This window comes from Benincasa hispida, chromosome 2 (assembly GCF_027475165.1).
Source record: "Benincasa hispida cultivar pf3 chromosome 2, pf3_genome.v1.1, whole genome shotgun sequence".
Lineage (NCBI taxonomy): Eukaryota > Viridiplantae > Streptophyta > Magnoliopsida > Cucurbitales > Cucurbitaceae > Benincasa > Benincasa hispida.
Window position 1 is genome coordinate 12,138,945 of NC_143479.1, and position 25,097 is coordinate 12,164,041.

Sequence of the window (25,097 nt, forward strand, 5' to 3'; positions counted from 1 at the left end):
AGTGCCAAGTATTATTTTATTCATATGTTTATTTTGTTATCATTTTATGTAATGAAATTATTTAACTATATTTTTTAAAATTTTAAAATATAATGGTGTATTAGCTGCCTCTGAATAGTTAGAAAATATGTTGCTAGTATACCAACAAATATTTGACCAACTTATGCACAATCATTAATATATAAATGAATATTACAAACTTTTTGGGTGTCTAATTATTCTTTTTTTTCCATATTAATTGGACATCATACACACAAGATATTTGGTCATTACTACCTGATTACTATCATGATGGTCAAGACATTTGTTTGACCATTAGCCCTCTTATATGCTTCCATATAGTAGAGTGGCATCTCATATCATGTTTTGAGACTATTCAGTGTGCAACAAATGGTACATTCGTGGTGCTATACACTCTCGACACTACACCTGATTGATTTGAGAGGTAAGCATGACCAAGATTGGTGTCAAATTCACGCAGAATATATATCGTACTAGCGTGCAAATCATGATCGTTATGCACAGAGGGAAATAATAAATGGACCGGTTGTATCATATGACTATTTTTCCTGGTACGATCCAATCTTGAGACGATATATCACACCTGACAGCGCTTATTATTATTGCATGGTAAGAGTTCTGTTATCTTACATTTCCCAAATATATAATATGAACATTATTTAGTATTAATTTTTTTCATCATACAAAATAATTTTATCCAAGATGTACAACAGCATTTAGTATAACACAATTTACTAGAGTTTAGGTTCAATGTGTAACCAAACCGTGATAAATGTAGAAAGTATTATTTAGCAGACAATATGAATCAATGTTGCTGATACTGATTGAACACATATTTCATCTTAGACGACTACGGCAACAAGGCAAAGCTAATCTAGAGCACACGAAGACGGCCTTCTGTAAAAAACTGAGTGACTTGTAATTCAAACTTTTAACTTCATGTAAACCTCTATTTTTTAAATTAAAGAACTAATGAAATTACATTTTATCATGAGATACTGAATCTAGTAAATGAGTATGATATAAAAGATAAAAAACAAAACAATTAAAAAATAATCAAAATTATTTTTTATACTAAAATCTATTAAGGAAGAAAATTGTTAGTTAGAAATTAAAAAAAAATCAAAATCGGAAATTCGTGGACTCCATCCACGAGTTTGGTCTTTTGACCAAGTCCTCATGGCTAACATGGTAGCCATCTAGAGTCCACGGGGTGCTGACTCAATTAAACCATAATCGTGTACTGGGTACACAATTTTCCTCTTTAGTAAAAACTATCCTATTTGTGTCAATACTTTTCCTTTCAACATTACTTTTAAAATTTCTTTCCTATGTACCTCATTTTTGTCATTACTTTTAAAAATCACATCATTCTTGAACTTAACCCTAAATCATCCAATAAAAAAAATTAAAAAAAATTAAGAAAGAATTTATCACAAAAATAAAAACAAATCTTGATTTAAAATCAAAGTTTGAAATTAGGAAGATAATCATATCATCAAAATGAAAATATAATAAATAAAATCACATTTGATCTCTAACTAATATCTACTTGACATTAAAAAAAAATAATTTAAAATCACATTTTATCTCTAACTAATATTTCGACAAAATGCACTTTCGGTCCCTAAGATTTGAATTTTATGTCTATTTCGTCCCTGAAGTTTCAAAACATACACTTTAGTCTCTCACGTTCACTGCATGTATGAGCAAACAACCTATAATGCAGGTGAATATAATATAATATAATATATATCAAAACAAGCTAAATGGATGGCTTCATTTCATCAAATTACTTACAAAATACAACGACTATCAATTACAAATATTTTACATACAATTGAGATATTCAACACAAAACTATAATCCACCCAACACAAGGTGTAGTTCAAACAAAAATGTAAGTTTCAGATCAAGAGTCATTCACAATCATTTCTTACATAACAACATTCTTCGTTACCTTCATCCACACTCTCCAATGGAGTATAATCTGTGTCATCAACGAGTGTATCATATTGTCCATCATATATCTCTAAATCATAAAATCTTCTGTGTGGTGCTTTTAATACAACATATCAATTGGATGTATCATGCTCCTTTGAATAAAATATTTGTTTCGCTTATGATGCAAGAATAACGACTCCTTGATAAATTGATGTTGGCTTTGATGTAAATTCACAAGTGTGAAATCATCATCAACTTTCACTCTATTTGGAACATTCACCCAATCACACCTAAAAATGGGAATTTGGTGTACATAATAGTCTAATATAATAATTTGGGTCAACACATCATAATAAGTGACCTTGTCAACAACTTGAGCTTCATCACTAGAACTTGATCTACATAATATACTTGGTTGAATAGAGATACCATTATTTTGAGTCAATCTTTCAATGCTCTTTATGTGGAATCTTTGACCATTAATAATAAAACTCGTGTAAGTCATCGCATATTTTCTTAGGACTATTTGTAAGTCATCTTACTAAATTTGAATCTTTAGTGGTTGATGAATCAAATTCAATCTGTCAAATCCAAATAGTCTAGTTAATTCTTGTTATGTCAACACTTATTCTTGTCAAGCTAACCAACCAAAGCATAAGAGACAAGTAACTCATTCATATGCATCTTATATAGACACTTAGTTCAATGTTTATTCTACAATAAAAATGAATGGACTAATACATCATATTAAAATACTACTTACCCTATATATGGTTCTATTTTAGCAATGTTAAATAACACATATCGATGTGCATTCAATAAATCATCATCATCTATCGCAATTGATGTCTCAGCTGATATTGGACGACTTTCAAGAATGAAATCACTAATAAAGTCTTCATTGCGATGTTCTTTTTGAAAAACTTCTAGTGGCTCTTTAAAAAATCCATTGAAAAAGTTGACATATTCATCTGTTAAATAATAGTCAACAATACATCCTTTCAATCATGCTCGATTCCTAACATATCCTTTAAGCACCTTCATGTATCTAAGTCAATAAGTTTATCATAATTAGATAATGACATTACCTTGAAGTTATATATAATTATAAACAACACACTACCTTTCAAATGGATACATCCAACGAAATTGAACGAGTCCACATAATCGAGCTTCACGTCCCAAATGAACGACCAAGTGCGTCATTATGCCAAAAACGGAAGGAGGAAAAAATCTTTCAAGAAGGCACAATATTTCGACAACTTCTTTTTCCATCTCTATCAATTTCTCTCTATCAATCATGCATTGACAAAGTCTATTGAACATCAAACATAATCTCTTTATTGTATTTCTTGGCTCTTTTGGTAGTAATCCACTCAATGCCACAGGTATAAGTTATTGCATTAATATATGACAATCATGAGACTTCAATCACATAATCTTGGAGTCATCAAAAGATATGTAGTTTGAGATATTAGAACTATATCCATCAAGCAACTTCAAGTTGTACAATATTTTACAAAAAGATTGTTTCTCGAATTTGGAAAGTGTATGTGGGGTTGCAGGAAGGTATATTTGATTTTCTCTCTGTTGTGGATGTGATAGCGGGTAGAAATACACGTTATCATATTGCTAAGTTCTTAAACAATGTTGGCTTGTGTTGATAAAACATATTAAATTGCATCCATTAAGCATCAATTTCATAATATTGCGGTCGCATGCGTTCTTCGCATTAGAACAGTTGATTTTTGTATTTTTGTACAGAATATGCGATGACGCAAGGCGAAAATTACGATCATAGGAAATCATTGGTCTAGCGCAGCATTACTGCAAGGCTTTGTGGTGATCGTGTTCGCAAATATTCGCCCGAGAAGGATCGCCGCAACTTGGTCAACATAACATGGTGGGCGCATCTGGGTGAAAGGCTAATTAATCGTAATGGGACAAAAAGTTGATGAGAGTCGAATCCGAATTAAGTTGACAGCCAATAACGATCACAAGTACATTCAGTTTTTCGGTGACAATTATTCGGCACATCAGTCAGGAATTAGACCATCTGTATAATCATGAGAGAGAAGCCACCTTTCACCCTGGATGCTCTATAAATACCAAGGGCAGCCTTCGGTAGAGGGGTTGATCAGTTAATTAGTTCATACGTCCTTATTCATAGTTTTCTTTCGTTTTAAGGCGAAGTAAGGAAAGAGCGGTGACGTTGGAGATCGCTCAGGGCAACTTGAGAGAGAACCTTGAGGCGTAGAAGTAAAGAGCGGGCCGACTCTCGCGAGAGCGAGATTATCTTTTGATCACGAGTAGAAAAACAGTGTAAAAGCCTAGGCAACAAGAGATTGCTACCAGGCCCTTTATTCTATACTTGCATTTTTATTTTGTACTTCATCTTTATATTTATACAATGGAATTTCTATTTCTACATCTGTTCACTCTCTTAGCACGTATGAGTAGCTAAACTAGTCGAATAGGTTGAGAAGAACTAAGCTAACATGACCTAGGAAGTTCATTGCTTACGATTGTTTTGTTTTATGCTGTGTATAATACCCTTTAGAGCTACTCGAGAGAGAGTCTAAAGAAAAACCCTAATGACTCGAGAGAGCTAGGTTAGAATCTGGACTCGAGAGAGCTAGGTTAGAACTGCATAAACAAGAAGTAGGGACTTAGAGATAAGCTATGTTTGTCAACCTGCGTCGCATGCATCCTAGAGATGGGAATGATATTATATGGTCACCTTATTTGTGTGTGTGTCATTTTGTCATCGCATAATTAAGAATAGAGGCTTATGTGTAGGTCCTATAGACTTAGCGCATATATCGCATGCATTATAGCCTTAGAAGTCGTGGCATTCGCACTGAAAAGTGGTTTGTTGTTGTATGCATATTGCATGATCGCATAGCATGAATGCATCCTAGGAAGTGTTAACCGAAACTTTTCTCAACCCGTTCACCGCATACTCATTGTATCTTCCATTTACCAACTCTTTTCAAACTCCGTAGCATTTATTTATTTTTCATTAACGCAAACAACAATCCCAACAATTTATTTATTTATCCGGTTACCGCAAAGTTCTTCATAAAAATTACCAACACAACCTATTTTCACAAGTCCTTGAGTTTGACTCTGGACTTACCAGGAAACTCAGTGGAATTTACACTTGGATTCTGCTGAGGAAACTTAAGTGCACAACGCAACTTCACCATCGCATATCATCCATATTTCACTTCATAAAAATAAGCATCAAGTTTTTGGCACCGTTGCCGGGGACTTTGACAAAATAGTGTGCTAACGGTAATTTTTTTATTTCTTTGCAAACTCTCAATCTCTGGCGAATTATGACCCGGAGATTGAGAGAACGTTTAGACGGAGACTGAGAGACCGCCAATAGCGACCACAATCAGATAAAGAAGAGATGGCGGAGCAGCCTGGAAATGGAGCACCAAATGATAACAATGTCATGGCGAATCCAATCCTACGGGCAAACGATTCGCAATAGACCCATCAGGGACTATGCATCGCCAAACCTCTATGATTTATCTCCAGTAATCATGAGGCCTGCCCTCGAAGGAAGCCGGTGATGTTGCAGATGATCCAGACTGCAGGACAATTTGGAAGAAGGCGTGGCGAGGACCCGCATGCCAACCTCCGAAGCTTTATTGAAATCTGCAATACTTTTGTGTTCCTGAACATCTCTACCGAAGAAGTTCGACAAACTTTGTTTCCATTTTCTCTCTGTGATCAGGCTAGGAAATGGGCGTATTCTCTCAAACCGAGAGAGATCACTTCTTGGGAACAGGTCGTGGAGAAGTTTATGAAGAAATACTTTCCACCTACTGAGAATACCAGACGAAGGAAACTCATTACAAATTTTGAAGAAGACATGGACGAATTGCTCAGTGATGTCTGGGTGAGGTTTAAAAGGTTGGTCAGGGATTGTTCATACAATGGTTTGCTAGACTGTCTTCAAATGAAAATTTTCTATCATGGTTTGAATCTCGCTTCGCAGACCGCTGCCAATGCGGCAGCCGCTGGTGGTCTGCTTGATAAAATGTATGACGAGGTGAAGAATATCTTGGTTCTCATCTCTAAGAACCATGAAGATTGGAGAGATAGTGACCAGAGAGTGAGACTCAAAGACAATGACGCAAGTAATGGTGCTATTGCTTCACTACAAAACCAAATGACTGCAATGATGAACTTAATCCAGGTAATTGCGATGAGCAGCTCAACACCGCAAAATGGGTAAATCAACGCAATCAGTCAAAACACCGCAAGGTGTGCGACTTGCAGTGATGGGCATGAGATGAAAGATTGCCTGCAAAATCCACAATCTGTTTATTTTGTAAAGAATAATCCCTTTTCGAATACCTACAACCCTGGGTGGAGAAACCACTCCAATTTTGCTTGGAAGAATCAGCAATAGAATTTCCAACCCGTGGCGCAGAAAGAAGGGCCACCAAGATTCTTCCCACGCAACAACGGTCAAACAAGCAATCAAGCAAGTAGCTCACAACCACCGCAATCCTCTTCTTTGGAAAGCTTACTGAAGTAATACATAGAGAAAAACGAAACTGTGCTTCAAAGTCAGGCTACGTCCATCCGCAATCTAGAATTACAGATGGGCCAGATTACGAGTGAGTTGAAGAGTAGACCGCAAGGGGCTCTGTCGAGTTCAATAGAACTCCTATGCAACCCGGGGGGATCAGGTAAAGAGCAATGACAGGTTGTAAGATTGCAAAGTGGGAAGACTGTGGAGGGAGAAAAGAAGGAGCATAGTCGGACAACTCCCATTGCGTTAGAACCTAAAATTGAATCAGAGGTAGTAGAACCAGAGGTTGCGTCGACCTCAAAATCAACTGAGACGGGAATCGTGAAAGTGCAATTACCCTCTTTCCCATAGAGACTAAGGAAGAAAAAGAATGAAGAGGTACAGTACCAATGCTTTTTTTCTATGTTAAAACAATTACATATTAATATTTCTTTCAGTGAAGCGATTGAGGAAATGCCTGCCTACGCAAAGTTTCTGAAGGATATGGTAACTAAGAAGAGGGGAGCTGGTAAGTTTGCCACGGTGACGCTAACTCAGAGTTTAAAATCAATCATTCCACCGAAGATGAGCGATCCTGGGAGCTTTACTATTCCTTGCTCCATAGGAGGACTGTACATCAGGGAAGCTCTGTGTGACTTGGGAGCCAGCATAAATTTGATGCCTCTGTCAATCTTTAGGCAGCTGAATGTGGGGCAAATTACTCCCACCACGGTGACTCTTCAACTAGCTAATAGATCTCTGGTGCATCCAGAGGGAAAGGTGACTGATATGCTGATAACCATTGAAAAATTTATCCTATCAGCCGACTTCATCATTTTAGACTACGAAGCCGACAAAGATGTGCCCATCATTTTGGGGTGACCATTTTTATCAATAGGTCATGCTCAGATTGATGTGCATAAAGGGCAAATCACCCTTGAGTATCAATGGACAGAAGCTCAAGTTTGACATAATTCGTGCCATGAAGTTTCCGGAAGAAGAAGACCTGCATGAATCAGATGATGACCAGAATTTGATTGAGGAAGAGAAGATTGATGAGGAGAATGAAGAAGAGGATGCCAGCGGATTCGTTGCTGCCTGTAATGCGATCATAACAAAAACAAACAAGGAGGAATAAATGATCGCAAATCAAGAAGAAGAGCCAACATAAAAAGAAGAAAGAAAAACAACGCAACCATCCCTAGTAGAACCACCAACATTGGAATTAAAGATCCTTAGTGCATGTATCGCATGCGTTATAGCCTTAGAAGTCGTGGCATTCGCACCAAAAGGTGGTTTGCTGTTGTATGCATGTTGCATGATCGCATAGCATGAACTCATCCTAGGAAGTGTTAGTCAAAACTTTTCTCAACCCGTTCACCACATACTCATCGTATCTTCCGTTTACCAACTCTTTTCAAACTCCGCCGCATTTATTTATTTTTTATTAACGCAAACAACAATCCCAACAATTTATTTATTTATCCGGTTACCACAAAGTTCTTCATAAAAATTACCAATGCAACCTATTTTCACAAGTCCCTGAGTTTGACCCTAGACTTACCAGGAAACTCAGTAGAATTTACACTTGGATTCTGCTGAGGAAACTTGAGTGCACAACGCAACTTCTCCATCTCATATCATCCATATTTCACTTCATAAAAATAAGCATCAGAATGTAAATCAACTTTTATGCCCATTACCTCCAAGTCTTTTCTGAATTCACTTCATCTTTAGTTTTCTTGTCAATGCCTAATAAAGTCCCCACAATGCTCTTGCAAACATTCTTTTCGATATGCATGACATCAACATTATGGCATCACACTGGCTCCTATTTCAAGATGAAAAGACTAAACAGTTAGTTACGTTGAAGGAATGTTTACTTTCTCATAATCCCTAAACATAAGTAATATATGGCATAGTAGATTAGGGAGATGATTTACCTTCCAGTAAGGTAAGTCAAAGAAGATTGATCGTTTTTTCCACATTTCTTTGATTTTTGTATTTCGCTTTCTCTTATCACACGTTTTTTCCACTCATACACTTTCCCCAACTATTTCTTCCTTTTGTTGTGCACCCAACAAGATTTCTATATGCTAGAAAATCATTTATAGTTCACATGAGAATGGCTCTTAAACTGAATGACGTTTTGCTAACTATGTCATAACATGATAATCTTGCCTATAATTCTTGTAAATTTTCAACAAGAGGTTGCAAAAAGATATCAATGTCATTACCAGGTTGTTTGGGGCCTGAAATTAGCAACGCCAACATTATATTTTCCTTTTTCATGCATAACCATGGGGTAAATTGTATGTAACAAGCATTACTGACCAACAACTATACCTACTATTCAAGTTAGAAAATGAGTTAAAAACCGTTAGTCGTAAGCCCAAACCATAAATTACGTGGGTCTATAGAAAAATCTGGCCATTTCCTGTTGATTACTTCCAATGCTATTGAATCAACCAGATGTCGCATCTTACCATTACTACTTTTATGGTTTGAATTCCATAATAAGTTCTCAACAATTTCGTAGGTATTAAACATTCGCTTCAACCTTGATATGATAGGAAAGTATCTTAAAATTTTAGCAGGCACACCTTGTCTAATTCATTTAGTACGAGGATCCATCAACCATCTAGATGAATCACGATGTGGGCATGTTTCTAAGTTCTCATTTTCCTTTCGAAATAGGCAACAATCATTAACATATACATGAATCTTTTGATATCCCAAATCAGATGTCTTGAAAATTTTCCTAACATCATAAATGGATCTTGGGATAACATTGTTTAAATGTAGCATATAATAGTTCCAACAAGTCATTAAAACTTTTATCTGACCAACCACTCACAGCTTTTAGTTTATATAAGGCTAAAATAGCTGACATCTTTGTGAATTTTGTACTCTCTGGATACAAAAGTGTCTTTGAATCTTCTATTTTTTGATTAAGTTCATTATCAATACTTGATGAGCAAGGATCAACATTATCCACTTCTCCTTTTTCATATACAGATCTGTACATGTTAAATGTATCAAACATATATACATCCTTAAGTTTGTCCCTTGCAAAAACTTCCTCACCATGATGATACCAAATTTTATATGTTGAGTCCATTCCTTTGATGACTAAATGCTCAGAAACAACATCAAATGTATGATGACTCATGTTCCTACAATCTTTGCAAGGGCACATAATTGTTTCCATATCTCCTGCATCCTTCTTCACTTTTTCTACAAAATCTAATGTCCCTTTCATATACTCATCTATGGCTCTAAACAATAAAATAAAAATATCAATGTTCAAACTTGACAAATTATTGCTTATTACACAAATACTTTTTAACTTTCAATTTTTTGCACCTATGTAGATGTACCCAATCTTTAACAAACATTCTTCAAGTGTTAGCAATAATGAAAGCTTCAAAGGAAAATAATGAAAGAAGTAAAGAGAAAAAAAATTCAATCCAATCGCAAGAAAATAATGTATGAAAAAAAAAAAAGATAGATTACTACAAGGGTCCATCAACACAACTTTCTTTATCCATCAACTATAATATTTCTCCATACCTCCACACCATCAAGAAAAATGCTAAATAAAGATTAGCAACAGAAGTGGAATGGGAATTTGGAATTTAAAAAATATTTCAAAATCAATTTTAATAATTCGAAATCAATTTTAGTAGTATGGAAATTATGTTTTAAGGTGTGTAACTAAATATTAAATTGATTTTGAATCCTTAAAGATGTGTTTGAGAGTGATTTCGAAGTTTGAATATGAAAAAGTGTGATTTTAACTATTTTACACTTTTAAATAAATTTTTCACATTATTAAATTTGATTTGAAATGATTAGAACATGTATCAAGTGATTTTAACCCTTCTAGAATTTCTCACAAACATGTCATAAGTGTTCGTAATTTAGAAATGGATTTGATTATCTCTATTTAATCCAATCCAATACTATAGAATATTACTACAAGTCTTTAGACTTTTATTATTGTATCTATATCTATGTTGTTTTATTACTTCAAAAAAATTATAATTAATCACTATAATTTTAATTTATGACAATATTAGATTAATGCTTGTTTTGTATGTGGATTGAAGAACTATATAAAGGACTGTAACCAAAGTTAGTCCATTTTATGTGGTCCTAAAAGTTATGATAACATAACTTATTTCAACATATGATAACATGAAGTTCTTGACAGAACTGGAAGTTGTTCCAGATATGTCTAGGCCCATTACCCTCTATTGTGATAATAGTGGGGCAGTGACGAACTCCAAGGAGCCTAGGAGTCACAGGCACGACAAACACATAGAGCGGAAGTATCATCTGATCTGTGAGATAGTGCATCGAGGGGACGTGATCGTCATGAAGATCGCTTTAGAGCACAATGTTGCTGACCCGTTTACGACGGCTCTCATAGCTAAAGTTTTTTAGAGTCACCTACGGATCATGGGTCTACAGGATCTCCTGCGGCTGGACTAGGGCAAGTGGGATATTTTCTTGTACTGGGCTTTTATGCCCTAGTTTATTATTTCGTACTAGTTTTATGTACACCTCACTTTGCTTTAGAACAAGTGGGAGATTGTTGGGGTTGATGCTCTAAAGTCTCATGTCTTGTACACACTTGCGTCTAAACGATCGCATGCCTTTTACTAAACGATCGCTTAGCTTTTCTAAACGATCGCCTAGCGTGTCACGTTTTCTAAACGATCGTTTACCTATTACTAGACAATCGCTTAGTAAAACCTACACGATCGAGTAGTTTTGTCTAAACGATAAGCATTCCCGCTATACGATAGTATTCTCTCCCACTTGCTTATCGTCTACATGATCAGCTCGTTCCTCCAACCTTTACCAAATTCACCAAAGACCACGCTTTAGATTCTCACTCTGAGAATACCAAGGACTCTAAGTGGTGGTGTCGTCCCCGCTTCTACTTGCTCGTGCTTGTTCGTGTTGCTGCCGTTTGTGTAGACGATCGTGCTGTCGTAGTCGATTGTTTTGCTATACAGTTCGTAGAGGTTCTTCTGCTACGTTGAGTTCGAAATTGAAGAGAGTCTTCAACTGGTATGTGAACTCAATCCCTTGCATTTTATTTATCAAAATTTGTCGTTAATTAGTGTAAATTGCATAGTTGTTTGATAGAATGTGTGTGTGGTAATTTCGGTCAGAATGAACTAAAAAAGATCTGAATGCGCTCATGGATACTCTTCGTTAAGAGTTTCTTCAATTGGTATCAGAGCCAGGTTAGCATAATCCTGCATTCTTTGCCGGAGAGCTTCCTGCACTTTGTTAGCAATGTGATTCTTAACAAAGTGAAATACAACCTTACAACTAACGAGTTGTAGACCTACCAATCTTTACTGAAAAGTAAGGAGAGGAAGAAGGGTGAGGCAAATATTGCTTCATCCTCCAGGACCTTCCATAGAGGTTCAACCTCAGGAACAAAGTCTGCACCTTCTACTTCTAACTCTATAAAGAGGAAGAAGAAAAAGGGTGGTAAAGGAAAAGGGAAGGCGCCTGCTAATTTGCCGCCTGTCGCACCAAGAAGGCGTCCACCACCGGTTGAAAAGGGAAAGTGTTTCCACTGCAACCAAGATGGACATTGGAAGAGGAACTGTCCTCGCTGGCTGAAAGAAAGGAAGGCCGCCAAGGCTAAGGCCACGGTAGATAAAGGTAAATATGACTTGTACTTGAAACTTGTTTAGTGAAGAATGATGATTCTGCCTGGATAATTGATTCAGGTGCCACTAATCACGTTTGTTCTTCTTTTCAGATGACGATGCAAGTAGGCACCGGGCACGTCGTCTCAGCTATGGCAGTGGGAGGGCTCCAGTTAGCTTTATAGAATAGGTTTCTAGTTTTAAATGATGTATATATTGTTCTCGAACTTGAGAGGAACCTCATTTCTGTAAAGTGCTTATTACAATGTAAATACACTATTTCTTTTAATGTGGATAAAGCGTTTATTCACAAATATGGCGTTACTATTTGTGCAGCAAATCTGGAAAGTAATTTATATGTGCTAAGGTCGTTAGCCATTAATTCCCTCCATAACACATAATTTTTTAAAACTGTCGTAACTCAAACAAAACATCGACGTATTCCTCTAAAAAAAAAATGCCCATCTTTGGCATTTTCGTTTAGGACACATCAATCTCAATAGGATTGAGAGATTAGTTAAGAATGAACTTCTAAGTGAGTTAGAAGAAAATTCTTTACCGGTGTGCGAGTCTTGCCTTAAGGGTAAGATGACTAAACGACCTTTTACTGGAAAAGGTTATAGAGCCAAGGAGCCTCTTGAGTTAGTACTATCTTTCTTCTTCTATCAGAGACAGATCTTGGGCTACCAGAGAATTTCCATCCATTTGCGGTCTCGTTCGCTACCTCGGGTCATTGAGGAATACTTAGGCTTAGAGGGTGGTCCCCCTTTCTCGCGTAAAAGCGATCAGAATTCGAACACGCCGCGTTTTACTGGGAAAGGTCGAACCATGGGAACGAATCTACAGAGCTATCACCTTCTTTGGCCAACTCCCTAGTTTCCCTATCGAAAAACTAACCCTACATTCTAACCTTTGTGGTCCTATGAATGTGCGAGCCCGAGGTGGCTATGAGTATTTTATCAGTTTTAATGATGATTACTCTAGGTACGGGTATGTTTTCTTATGCAACGGAAGTCTGAATCCTTTGAAAAGTTCAAAGAGTTCAAGGCTGAAGTTGAAAACGCATTGGATAGACAGATTAAAACACTTCGATCGGATCAAGGTGGAGAGTTTTTGGACTCGGGATTCCAGAACTATTTGATAGAACATGGAATCATTTTCCAACTCTCAGTTTCGGGTACACCTTAGCAAAATGGTGTAGCAGAGAGGAGAAATAGAACCTTGTTGGACATGATTCGTTCAATGATGAGTTACGCTTCCTTACCGAACTCGTTTTGGGGATTCGCAGTGGAGACTGCAGTATACATACTCAACTGTGTTCCCTCCAAGAGTGTTGCGAGAACACCTATAGAGTTGTGGAACGAGCGTAAAGCTAGTTTACATCACTTCTGCATTTGAGGCTGCCTTGCACGCGTGCTTGAGGCTAATCCCAAGAAGTTGAAACCATGGTCGAGGTTATGCCTCTTTGTAGGCTACCCCAAAGGTACACGAGGGGGTTATTTTTATGATCCATCAAAAAATAGGGTGTTTGTTTCCACGAACACTACTTTCCTGGAGGAGGATCATATAAGGGAGCACAATCCACAAAGTAAAGTCATGTTGCGTGAGCTTTCCAATAAAACTACTGAAACTTCAAGAAGAGTTGTTGAAGAGTCTGCTACATCAGCAATAGTTGTTGATAGGAGTTCATCTAGTAGGTTAGTTCCACCTCAAGAGTTGAGAGAACCTCGACGTAGTGGAAGGGTTGCGAACCCGCCCGTTCGCTATCTGGGTTTCACAGAAATCCTTACTATGGTAGTAGAGGGCGATGTTGAGGATCCGTTGTCTTATCATAAGGCAATGGAGGATGTTGATCGAGATGAATGGGTCAAGACCATAGATCTTGAGATGGAGTCGATGTACTTCAACTCAGTATGGCATCTTGTAGATCAGCCTGATGGGGTAAGACCTATAGGTTGTAAATGGATCTACAAGTGCAAACTGGGTGCTGATGAGAAGGTAAAGACCTTCAAGGCTCGACTTATGACAAAAGGTTATATCCAGGTAGAGAGAGTCGACTATAAGGAGGCTTTTTCGCCTGTTGCCATGCTAAAGACGATTCGCATACTCTTGTCCATTGCAGATTATTATAATTATGAGATCTGGCAAATGGACGTCAAGACGGCCTTTCTGAATGGCATTCTTGAGGAAACAATTTACATGGTGCAACTCGAGGGATTCATAGCCCAAGGACAAAATCAAAAGGTTTGCAAGATGAATCGGTCCATTTACGGGCTGAAACAGACGTCTCAATCTTGGAACATACGATTTAATACTACAATCAAGTCGTATGGCTTTGACCAAAACGTAGATGAACCTTGTGTCTACAAAAAGATCATCAATGCTTCAGTAGTCTTCTTAGTGTTGTATATAGATGATATACTACTCATTGGGAATGATGTAGGTCTACTGACTGCAGTTAAGAACTGGCTAGCGACCCAATTCTAAATGAAAGATTTAGGAGAGGCTCAGTTTGTTATAGGTATACAGATCTTTCGGGATCGTAAAAACAAAGTGCTAGCACTATCTCAAGCATCGTACATTGACAAGATGTTGCTCAAGTACTCGATGCAGGACTCCAAGAGAGGCCTACTGCCATTCAGGCATGGATTCACTTTGTCTAAGGACATGTGTCTTAAGACGCCTCAAGAGGTTGAGGAGATGAGACGGGTCCCATATGCGTCTGCCATTGGTAGTTTGATGTACATGATACTTTGTACTCGTCCAGACATTTGCTATGTTGTGGGCATAGTCAGTAGGTATCAGTCTAACCCAGGCCAGGGTCACTAGACTACAGTGAAGAACATCCTCAAGTATATTTGGAGAACGAGGGACTACATGCTCATGTATGGATCTAGGGATTTGATCCTTACTAGATACACGGATTCTGACTTTCAGACTGATAAGGACTCTCGCAAGTCCACGTTAGAGTCAGTTTTTACTCTTAACGGAGGAGTTGTAGTGTGGTGAAGCACTAAGCAGGGGTGCATCGCCGACTCCACCATGGAGGCGGAGTACGTAGCGGCTTGCGAAGCTGCTAAGGAGGTCGTCTGGCTCAGGAAGTTCTTGATAGAACTAGAAGTTCTTCCAGATATGTCTAGGCCCATTACCCTTTATTGTGATAATAGTGGGGCAGCGGCGAACTCCAAGGATCCTAGGAGTCATAGGCACGACAAACACATAGAGCGGAAGTATCATCTGATCCACGAAATAGTGCACCGAGGGGATGTAGTCGTCACGAAGATTGCTTCAGAGCACAATGTTGCTGAGCTATTTACAAAGGCTCTCACGACTAAAGTGTTTAAGAGTCATTTACCGAGCATGGGTCTATAGGATCGCCCACAGCTGGACTAGGGCAAGTGGGAGATTTTCTTGTACTGGACTTTTATACCCTAGTTTATTGTTTTGTACTAGTTTTATGTATACCCCACTTCGCTTTAGGACAGGTGGGAGATTGTTGGGATTGATGCCGTAAAGTCTCGTGTCCTGTAGTTTGTAAACAGTTTGTACGAACGCTTGTGTTGTATAATATTTGATATTTACTTCACATCTTATTTTTGCTCAGTTATATGTTTTATTTGCTTTACCACAAACTAATAAATATAAAATCCCTGATTATCTGTACGTAACTTAAGCATGTATGTGGTGACATACAAGTGGATCATGTCTTGAGTCATAACCAAAATGGTCTGTAGTATATGGATATAGGAGGGAAACCTTATCCTGGTAACGCTACGGATACGGCCCGCTATGTGGAATGGTCACAAGTGTTGTGACTTGTCACAGATGGTCTGATCCTGATCATCCATGTAGGGGATATGCGAGCAGGGGTGTCCTATACAAAGAGTTTGTATAAGACCTGACCACGAAGTGTTAACGTCTCTAAAGGAAATCGGATTCGAGATTTCCATGAGCAGCGAAAGAAAGATAATTCCAAATCACAATCATGAATGAACATCACATATTATAGTCGACTTCTAACAAGCGGTTATACAAATCATACAAAAATTACAGCATGAATAACTACAAATGCACAAAGGGAAAAACCTACGAACATTTGCAGATGCGTCTCCACGCTCCGTTGCGCACGACCACTCGAACAGCAGGAACCACGAACACTCGATCTACACGACCGCAACACAGCACGAACTCTTTGCACTCATCCTCAACGATCGCCTTGGCCACAAACTCCTTAGCGACATAAACGGCCTCCACAGCACCACAAACGCCTCTAGAAAATCTCGACAGTGTCGAGTTGAGCCTGACACCACCAACAAGGCTACCTTGGTATTCTTGGTGTGAGAATCCAGAGGGTGGGTTCTGTTCAGACTTGGTATAAGGCAGACGAAGGAGGAAACACCGATCGCATACACGATTGGGCAAGTAGGAGATGGCGGAGATCTATCATATAGTTCGATGTCCAATCGTTTAGATAAAGCTAAATGATCGTCTAGCAAAAGCTATGTGATTGTTTAGCTCGGTCTGTCGCCTACAGACACTACATGATCGTTTACTTTAGGCAAGTGATCGTCTAGCAAAACTATGCGATCGTTTAATAAATACTGCACAATTATTTAGCTCGCCCAGCCTCGTTTAGTAAATCTGTATTTACTTGACGACTACGTGAGTTTCTTTTGCGGGAGAGAAAAAACTCAAAAAAAAAACTTTTTCAATCGTTTGTAAATCATCCTATTGAAAATAGGAAAACTATTTTCCTTTTAAATTCACGGTTACCATGAATCCAATAACCACCCACTCATTTGGTTATTTAAAGATAAAGAATTAATTATCCAATAATTAATATTATTATAAATATATATATGATAACCAACTTATCATACTATATTTATAACCTATAGTTTTAATATTTCATCTCATAAAACATATAAACCATAGTTCTTTTTCTATTCCATGGTACTTAATGTTAATCTCATTTACATCAATCCTTCATTAGATGTATCCCATACATCATACAGATTATATCATATATAATCAAAATACGTCTTGTCAGTTTGAACATTTCAAATCAACACCAAGAACTGATCCTCAACTGAATCCATTGAGCTACCAAGGGGACCTCATGGACCTGTAGCTCGAAGCTTCAACTGTACGTGAATAACTAACTAAACTCTTTATTCACAGGATCCACCATCCGTTAACTGCCAGGCACTCCACTAAAGATCGACAGCTGAACTCTCCTTGCCACAGATATATTATGTGTCCATCTTAACCAATCAGCAGTGCGACAACCCTTCACAGATTGCTCGTAAGTACAGCTGGGTCAATAACTATTATGCCCTCATAGTTACATCTGTCTCTTTAAGTACCATTGATCCCTCTAATGAACATAAGTCATAGTCCTACTATGACTGAGTCTTCTCTTCCAAAGAGAACTTGTGGCCACTATGTTCAAGCCCCGGAATCAACCCTTAAGGGAGCAATCTCTCTACTTATCCTTGCTTCGGGAAAGGAGTGAATTCCATCTTATGGATTGAGTTCCCAACTCCCAGATCAGATAAGTCCCCAAAAAGGTAGGCATGTTGAGTTGGCAATCTGGCCACTCTCACCCATACTAATCAAAGGACCGCCCTCAAAGGTAGGAGTTCTCAAAACACTCAGGATTGAGGTCGTGTCACTTATGGTCGTTTAGGTAAGTTATAAGTCTTTAGTATCAATGGCGTTATATACAGAATCTAGTCATCTTGTGGTCCAGGTCTTATACAAACTTTTTGTATAGGACATCCCCGCTCGCACGTCTCCACATGAATGGTTAGGATCTACCATCTGTAGTAGTTTACAACACTTGCAAACTTCTACAAAGCGGACAGTATCCGTAGTGTCATCAGGATCAGACATCCCACCTTAATTGGATATGAGCTTTGTTTATTGGATATGCGTAAATACTAGAATTAAATAATAATTATTTTATTCATTGAACAATGTGTATCTTTACAAAACAACGAGACTCTGGGAGAATTAGAACACCAATCCTAACAGTCTCGTTATATAACATCGTTCATGACAAAGACTTCACTTCACTAAGATGACCATAGTTAACATGACCTCAATCCTGAGTGAATTGGGAACTCTTGCCATTGAGGGTGGTCCTTTGATTTGTATGGGTGCGAGTGGCTAGGTCACCAATTTAAACCTACCATTTTGGGGATTCATCTGATTTAGGAGTTGGGAACTCAACTATACAAGATGGAATTCACTCCTTCCCTGAGGCATGGGCAAGTAGATAGATAGCTCCCTTAATGGCTGATTCCAGGGCTTGAACGATGTGGCGCCACACACCTTCTCTTAGTTCGAGAGGTGTTCACACATAGTTGGACTATATTGTATTGTTTATTAGAGGAATCAGTGGTACTTAAGGAGGGAGATGTAACTATATGGGCAAAATGGTAAATTAGTCCAACTGTACTTACGAGCATCTGTGAAGGGTCATCGTACTCATGATTGGTTATATCCGATGGACACAGAAATATATCTGTGGCAAGAAAAGTTCAGCTGTTGGTCTTTAGTGGAATGTCTGGCAGTTAACGGATGGTGGATCTCGTAGCTAAAGAGTTTAGTCAGCTATTCATGTACCGTTGGAGCTTCGAGCACAGGTCCATAAGGTCCCCTAGGTAGCTTGGATAAAGTCGAGAATCAGTTTTTGGGTCGATTTGAAATGTTCAAATTGACAAGAGGGAGTTCGATTATATATAATATAATTGAACTGGTTAATTATATATGATATAATCGACTAAATGTATGAGATACATTATTTTGGAGGAAATTAGATATAAATATGATTTATATCAAGTGGAGGAGAAATTACTATAGTAGATATGTGATATCAAACTATAGGGTAAGAATATAATATGATTATATTCATTTATTAATTAAATTGATTAATTATGATATAATTGGTTGAAATATTCTCCTCAATCGTGCGTTAGTGGGAGAATCGGTATTCGGTTATTGTAACTGAAGAATAAAATGAAAATTTGTTTCATTTTGCAAGAGTTAGTAAAAAATTTGCAATCGGTATGAAAACGTCTTGATCGCTTAGCCGAGAGCCTATAGGATAGAGTTTCATCATCTAAACGATCACACACCCGTGTCTAAACGATCGCTTAGCTTTCCTAAACGATCGCCTAACATGCCATGTTTTTCTAAACGATCGTTTACCTATTACTAAACGATCGCTTAGTAAAACCTACACGATAGTGTAGCTTTGTCTAAACAATAAGCATCCCCACTATACGATATCATTCTCTCCCACTTGCTTATCGTCTACACGATCAGCTCGTTCCTCTGACCTCTACCAAATTCACCAAAGACCATGCTTTGGATTCTCACTCTGAGAATACCAAGGCTCTAAGTGGTGGTGTCGTCCCCGCTCCTGCTTGCTCGTGCTTTTTCATGTTGTCGCCATTCGTGTAGACGATCGTGCTGCCGTAGCCGATTGTTTTGTTAGGCGATACAGTAGAGGTTCTTCCACTGCGTTGAGTTCAAAATTGAAGAGGGACTTCAACTGATATGTGAACTCAATCCCTTATATTTTATTTATCAAAGCATGTCGTTAATTAGTGTAAATTGCATAACTGTTTGATAGAATGTGTGTATGGTAATTTTAGTCACAATGAAATCGAAAAGATCCGAACACACTCATGGATGCTCTTCGTTAAGAGTTCCTTCAAAGGGTAGATTGAAAAAAAATAATTAAAGGGAACAAGAAGGAGAAAAAATAAGAAGGAACAAAAGATTTACCTAATTAGGAACATTTAGAAGACGATCAAGTTGGACAGTATTGGGAGTTGCTCGAATCAGATGGCAGAAGATGATAAATCTGTGTAGGAATGATGGACCATGAAGATGCTTGAACTACAAACCAGAGAAGAACAGGATCACAAGGGAGAAAGCAGAGGGAGAAAATAGGGGGAGATGGGTTTTTTCATGCGGTCGAGTGGTTGGACTTTGCCGTGCAAGAATAAAATAAAATTAAGGGCGATGGGTTTTTAATTTTTCCAAAATAGTTTGTTTCCGTGTGCCTATTCCATTTTTCCATTCACGCCTTTCTTTTTCCATCTTTTTGATAGTCTTTGAATAAAAACCTATATTGAAAGGCTATTAAAAGTGGTATTTCTTTATAGTGCTAAATGCTTTTAAATGGTCTCATGTGGTGATATGGAAGTTAATCGCATTTGGTGACGGTCAATTATATTGAATAAGTTGGAAATAAATTAAAATTTAACTTAAAAAATAAAGAAAAGTGATTTAAAATACTTAAAAGTTTAGGGGGAAAAAAACCTCTAGCCGTAATTGCAGTAGAAAAGCTTCAAAACACGAAGCTTCTGCGTATTTTGTTTCACTATCTGCATTTGAAGCCCTTTGCCCATTGTCGGCCAAGTCCCCCAGTCGTCGACTGTTATCCACTTGAGGTGTGGTTGATGACAATCTAATCCTTGAAGAAAAAGGTAGAACATGACCCTTTAGTTTCACTAATTGATGAGAAACTCCCACTCCCTCCTCGCTTCCCCAACTTGGGCTTCACAGCCTCCTTCTCAGTAGGATTTCCCTTTTTTATATGAAAAATCAGTTATTTATTAAAATGAATTATTTGTATATATTTTAACTTCAAATCTCGTCAATAAAACTACTACGAAGTCGTTTTTTATACTGCCCAATTCCAGATCTTGATTTGTACAATGGTGATCATTGAATTTTTTGTCTCTTTGCTGCTAAAATCTGAGGGTGGTTAACATTTAGAGCCATCAGCAACGCACTGTTGAAGCAAGAACCAGAAGGACCATGTGTGAAACTCAACATGGAGGAAGCTGAACAAATTCGATAATATTTCATTAGTCATCTTCTTAATTACTAATCCCAAAAAGCTTTTAAATAATTTAAATAACTTTTCTCTATTTCTTAAGTCAAATTTTAATTTATTTTCCAACTCTTCCCACACAATCAACATACCAAATGGAATTAACTTTCACATCAACACATGACAACTTAAGTCGGGGACCATTTAAAAGTATTTAGTAAACGTGAGGGACTAAAGTGTCTGTTTTAAAACTTCATGGACTAAATAGACATAAAGTCTAAATTTGAAGGACCAAAAATACATTTTTCCCTTGGAAAATTATCATTTAAAAAAAAATCAAAATTTATCTTTAACTAATATCTATATTTTTAAAAGAAAAAATAAATTTCTAAAAAATCATAATTTATCTCTAATTAATATATACTTCACGTTCCTTTTAAAAATCACATTTTTTGCTTAAAATTTTTTCAACTTATACATGTACATTTCATTTTCAATATTATGAAACACGTGCAACGCACGTAGCACCGACGAATAAATATAAAAATGTTAAATGAATAAAATACGTAATAATATATTAAAATAAATTTTAATATATCAAAATTATTTGAGACAAAATTATCAATTTTTCTTTAAAAATTAACACTAGTATATATAAATTACTCCTACAATCTTCAATAACTTGTGACTTTTCAAGTTTACAAATTGATCAACTAAACCTAATATTAAATATAATTAATTTCTTATAATTATAAATTGAACTTAACTATCATTTTGGTTCCACAATTTTTTTTTTCTCTTTTGGTCTATCAACAGTCAAAATATTTATTTTGGTCTCTACATTTTTTTTAGTTTTTTTTTAAATTTTGATCTCGGTTGTATTTTAGTTCTTCATTTTTTAAGAAAAATATTAATTTTTTTTATCTATGCTTTATTATTATGTTATTTTTTTATCTAATATATGCCAATCAAATGCTTGTCTCTCACCTATGTTCATATTAACATATTAGACATTAGTATACATAATCATAACTGTCACTAATTTGTTACAAACATATTAAAGGTAATTGAGAATAAAAAAGTTACTTTTTAAGTTTAAGAATGAAAATAGGTAATTGAAAATAAAATTTTTTAAAAAAATAGAACAAACTTAAAAGTTTAGAGACAAAAATATAACAAATAACTTGAAAGTTGGGGAAATATATATATATATAATGTTAAAATATCGTTTTGATTCTTGTACTTTAGGAGTTGTTCAAGTTTAGTCCATGTATTTTCAATTATATCAAATTTCGAATAATTATACTTTCATTAAATGATTATATGTTATTTTACATATACTTAATTTAAAATGACACGTTGCCAGGATCCTTCATAGATCCATCATCAATGACAAATGAATAATTTTTAAAGAGTTTGGAGTTGAGAAACTTAATATCTGGTTTGTAACCATTTTTTTTATTTTTAGTTTTTTAAATTAGCTCTAATTTCTTCTAATTTCTTACCATGATTTATATCTTTCATAAGAGTCAAATTTCAAAAACAAAAACAAGTTTTTCAAAGCTATTTTTTTTACTTTTCAAAATTCGGCTGGTAAAAAATAGATAACAAATGAAGAAATTTTTGAGTGAAAATAGTATCTATAAACTTAACTCTCAAAAACAAAAAATAAAAAAATCATATAATTACTAAATAGAATCTAAATCTAACAATATTTCAATCAATCGAGTAAGGGTAAGATTGGCCATTAAAGTAAAAAACCACGTGGAAAGAAAAAGAAGGGAAAAAAAGCATATTTCCCCGGTGTTGCCAAAGCTTCCTAGGCAGTAGGCTGCAATTGGATTAGATTAATGGAGCGTGCATTTCCAATGACACATCTTTTTAAAAATTTCTTACTTTTGGAATTAATTTATATATTTCCGACTCTCCTTTTGTGTGTTAATTTTCATTTATTTATTCAAACACTTGGAAATTGGAAACTATATATATATATTTTTAGAATAAGTGTTATTATTATACAACAATAAAAGGGATTCCACAGCCCAGGATCAAGGCATCAAAGCAACAAAGTACAAGCAAAGACAAGGCAACAAAACTAAAACAAAGCCAACGGGATAAGAATCCAAGGTGAAAGACAGAGAAAAGAACCCAAAACCCCACAAATTAGGGGTTACAACAAAACAGAGAATAACGTGAAATTCAAAAAGAAAAAACATCCGTACATACACTAGATAAGACCAAGAAGGTCAACCCGCTAGGAAGTAGCTCGAGCACGAATCGTAGAGACCATAAGGTGAACCAGAGCAGACACTGACCTCGGTCAACCTCCATGCAGCCGCTGATTACGCTCCTGCCAGATGTAGTATATGGAAGCACACCAGAAAACACGGAACAACTTACTATGCACCCCCTTACCCGACCCCACTCGGTACAACCAACTCAACTCTACATCCCAACCAGTCACCCGATGCGTCGAACCCAACTGACGCAACACACTAGACCACACCTCTCTCCCAAAACCACACTAAAAAAATAAATGATCCCGCAACTCCACACCTCCCCCACACAGAAGACACCCCCCCTCTGACAACACACCCCAACTCCTCAACCAATCTTGCGTACCCAACATTTCCCTCACTACTAACCACGCACTACTAACCACGCACAAAAGGAGTGACGCGGAATACCACCCCCCGCCCACAAAATACCAGCCCACGACACCCTAGGGCGACGAGGACGTATACTTTCCCAAGCACTAGCGATAGAAAACCAACCACTAGCATCCGACACCCAAACCCAATAATCCTCTCCCCTCACTCCAGGGCCCACTGCCTGGATAAAACCCTAGATCTCAAGCAGCTCCCAAGACACTGCAGGCCACCTCCAACCTCCCTCACCATCTATGAAATCCGACAACCGCGCGTCCAAACTACTCCTTGCATTATAAACCACCGTAGACCCATATGATTCCAAAATCGCGCCCCCCGACAACCAAGTATCCCACCAAACAAAACAAGACCGTCCATCATCAATCATCAAGTGAAACCAGATGTTTGAATCTATCTTTACTTCACAAGATAGCCCTCAAGCACCAAGACCTCTCAACCTCACTCCGAACAGCCCACAACGACTGCCCACACAAAATTAGAACCTATATTTTACCCTTCTGATTAGAACATTTTTTAAGTCATATACACATTTCTGATTGTACCCTACGTGGCACTTCATTCATCACATACTTTAATGAGAGTATTTTTTAGACAATCAGAGTTAAAAACTTTATTACAACACAAGAAAAACAACTAAAATATATTTATTTATTTAGTCAGCGTACACACATCTCTAGGGAATAATTTTAAAATATATATATATATATATATGGTACAATTTTTTTTTAAAGAGGAGAGTAGTACAAACTCTAGGATTATGTATACGCTGACTAAATAAATAAATATATTTTATATTTTAGTTGTACAGAATTTTGATGTTATCAGTTTTACGTAAATGAGCGCCACTGTTTTTTCCCATTTTTAATTCAACCCAACTCTTTGAAGAGAATAAATTAATCTTATTTTATTTTAGTTTCTAAATTTTTAAATACGTTCTTTTTAGTCCGTAAATTTTTTTAAAATATTTATTTGATCCTTACTATTAAAATTATATATTGTGCGAAAATTTGTATGTTTGGATGACTAGGCTTCAGATATATTGAGTAAGATATACATGAAGTTAAATGTCAACAACCAACATGTAAAATTTCGAACTAAAAATGTCTTTTAAGTTCTCATGTTTTGTCACTTTATTTAAAATTGAAATTTTAGATTTTCTAAAATATCTAACTTATTTAATAGTTTGTCATCTAAAAATATAAGTTTTCTCATATTTTGTTAAAAAATCATAATGGTACTTATTACATGAGTTAGTATAATAAAAGTTTGTTATTCTGTTGTATTGTATAGTTATTACTTGCTTATGTCACTTGGCTATATAAAAAGCTTTTTTTTTTCTTCTCAAATAAAAAATGTAAGCAAGTTAATTATTTTATTCCTTAAAAAGAAGTTCATTA

At 36.5% G+C, this 25,097-nt stretch overlaps 1 long non-coding RNA gene across 2 annotated transcripts; it reads right to left on the reverse strand.

Annotated features, from left to right (window-relative positions):
* Positions 1–1,774: 1,774 nt before the first annotated feature.
* Positions 1,775–20,738, reverse strand: LOC150037646 (uncharacterized). Of its 2 annotated transcripts, XR_016527537.1 has the most exons (3): positions 20,515–20,738; positions 19,975–20,088; positions 1,775–8,330 (listed from the first exon to the last, which is right to left on the reverse strand). It is a non-coding gene; the product is annotated as an uncharacterized LOC150037646 (long non-coding RNA). The 2 variants fall into 2 exon arrangements; XR_016527536.1 differs by lacking the exon at positions 20,515–20,738 and having other exon boundaries at positions 19,975–20,181.
* Between the last annotated feature and the right edge of the window lie 4,359 nt (positions 20,739–25,097).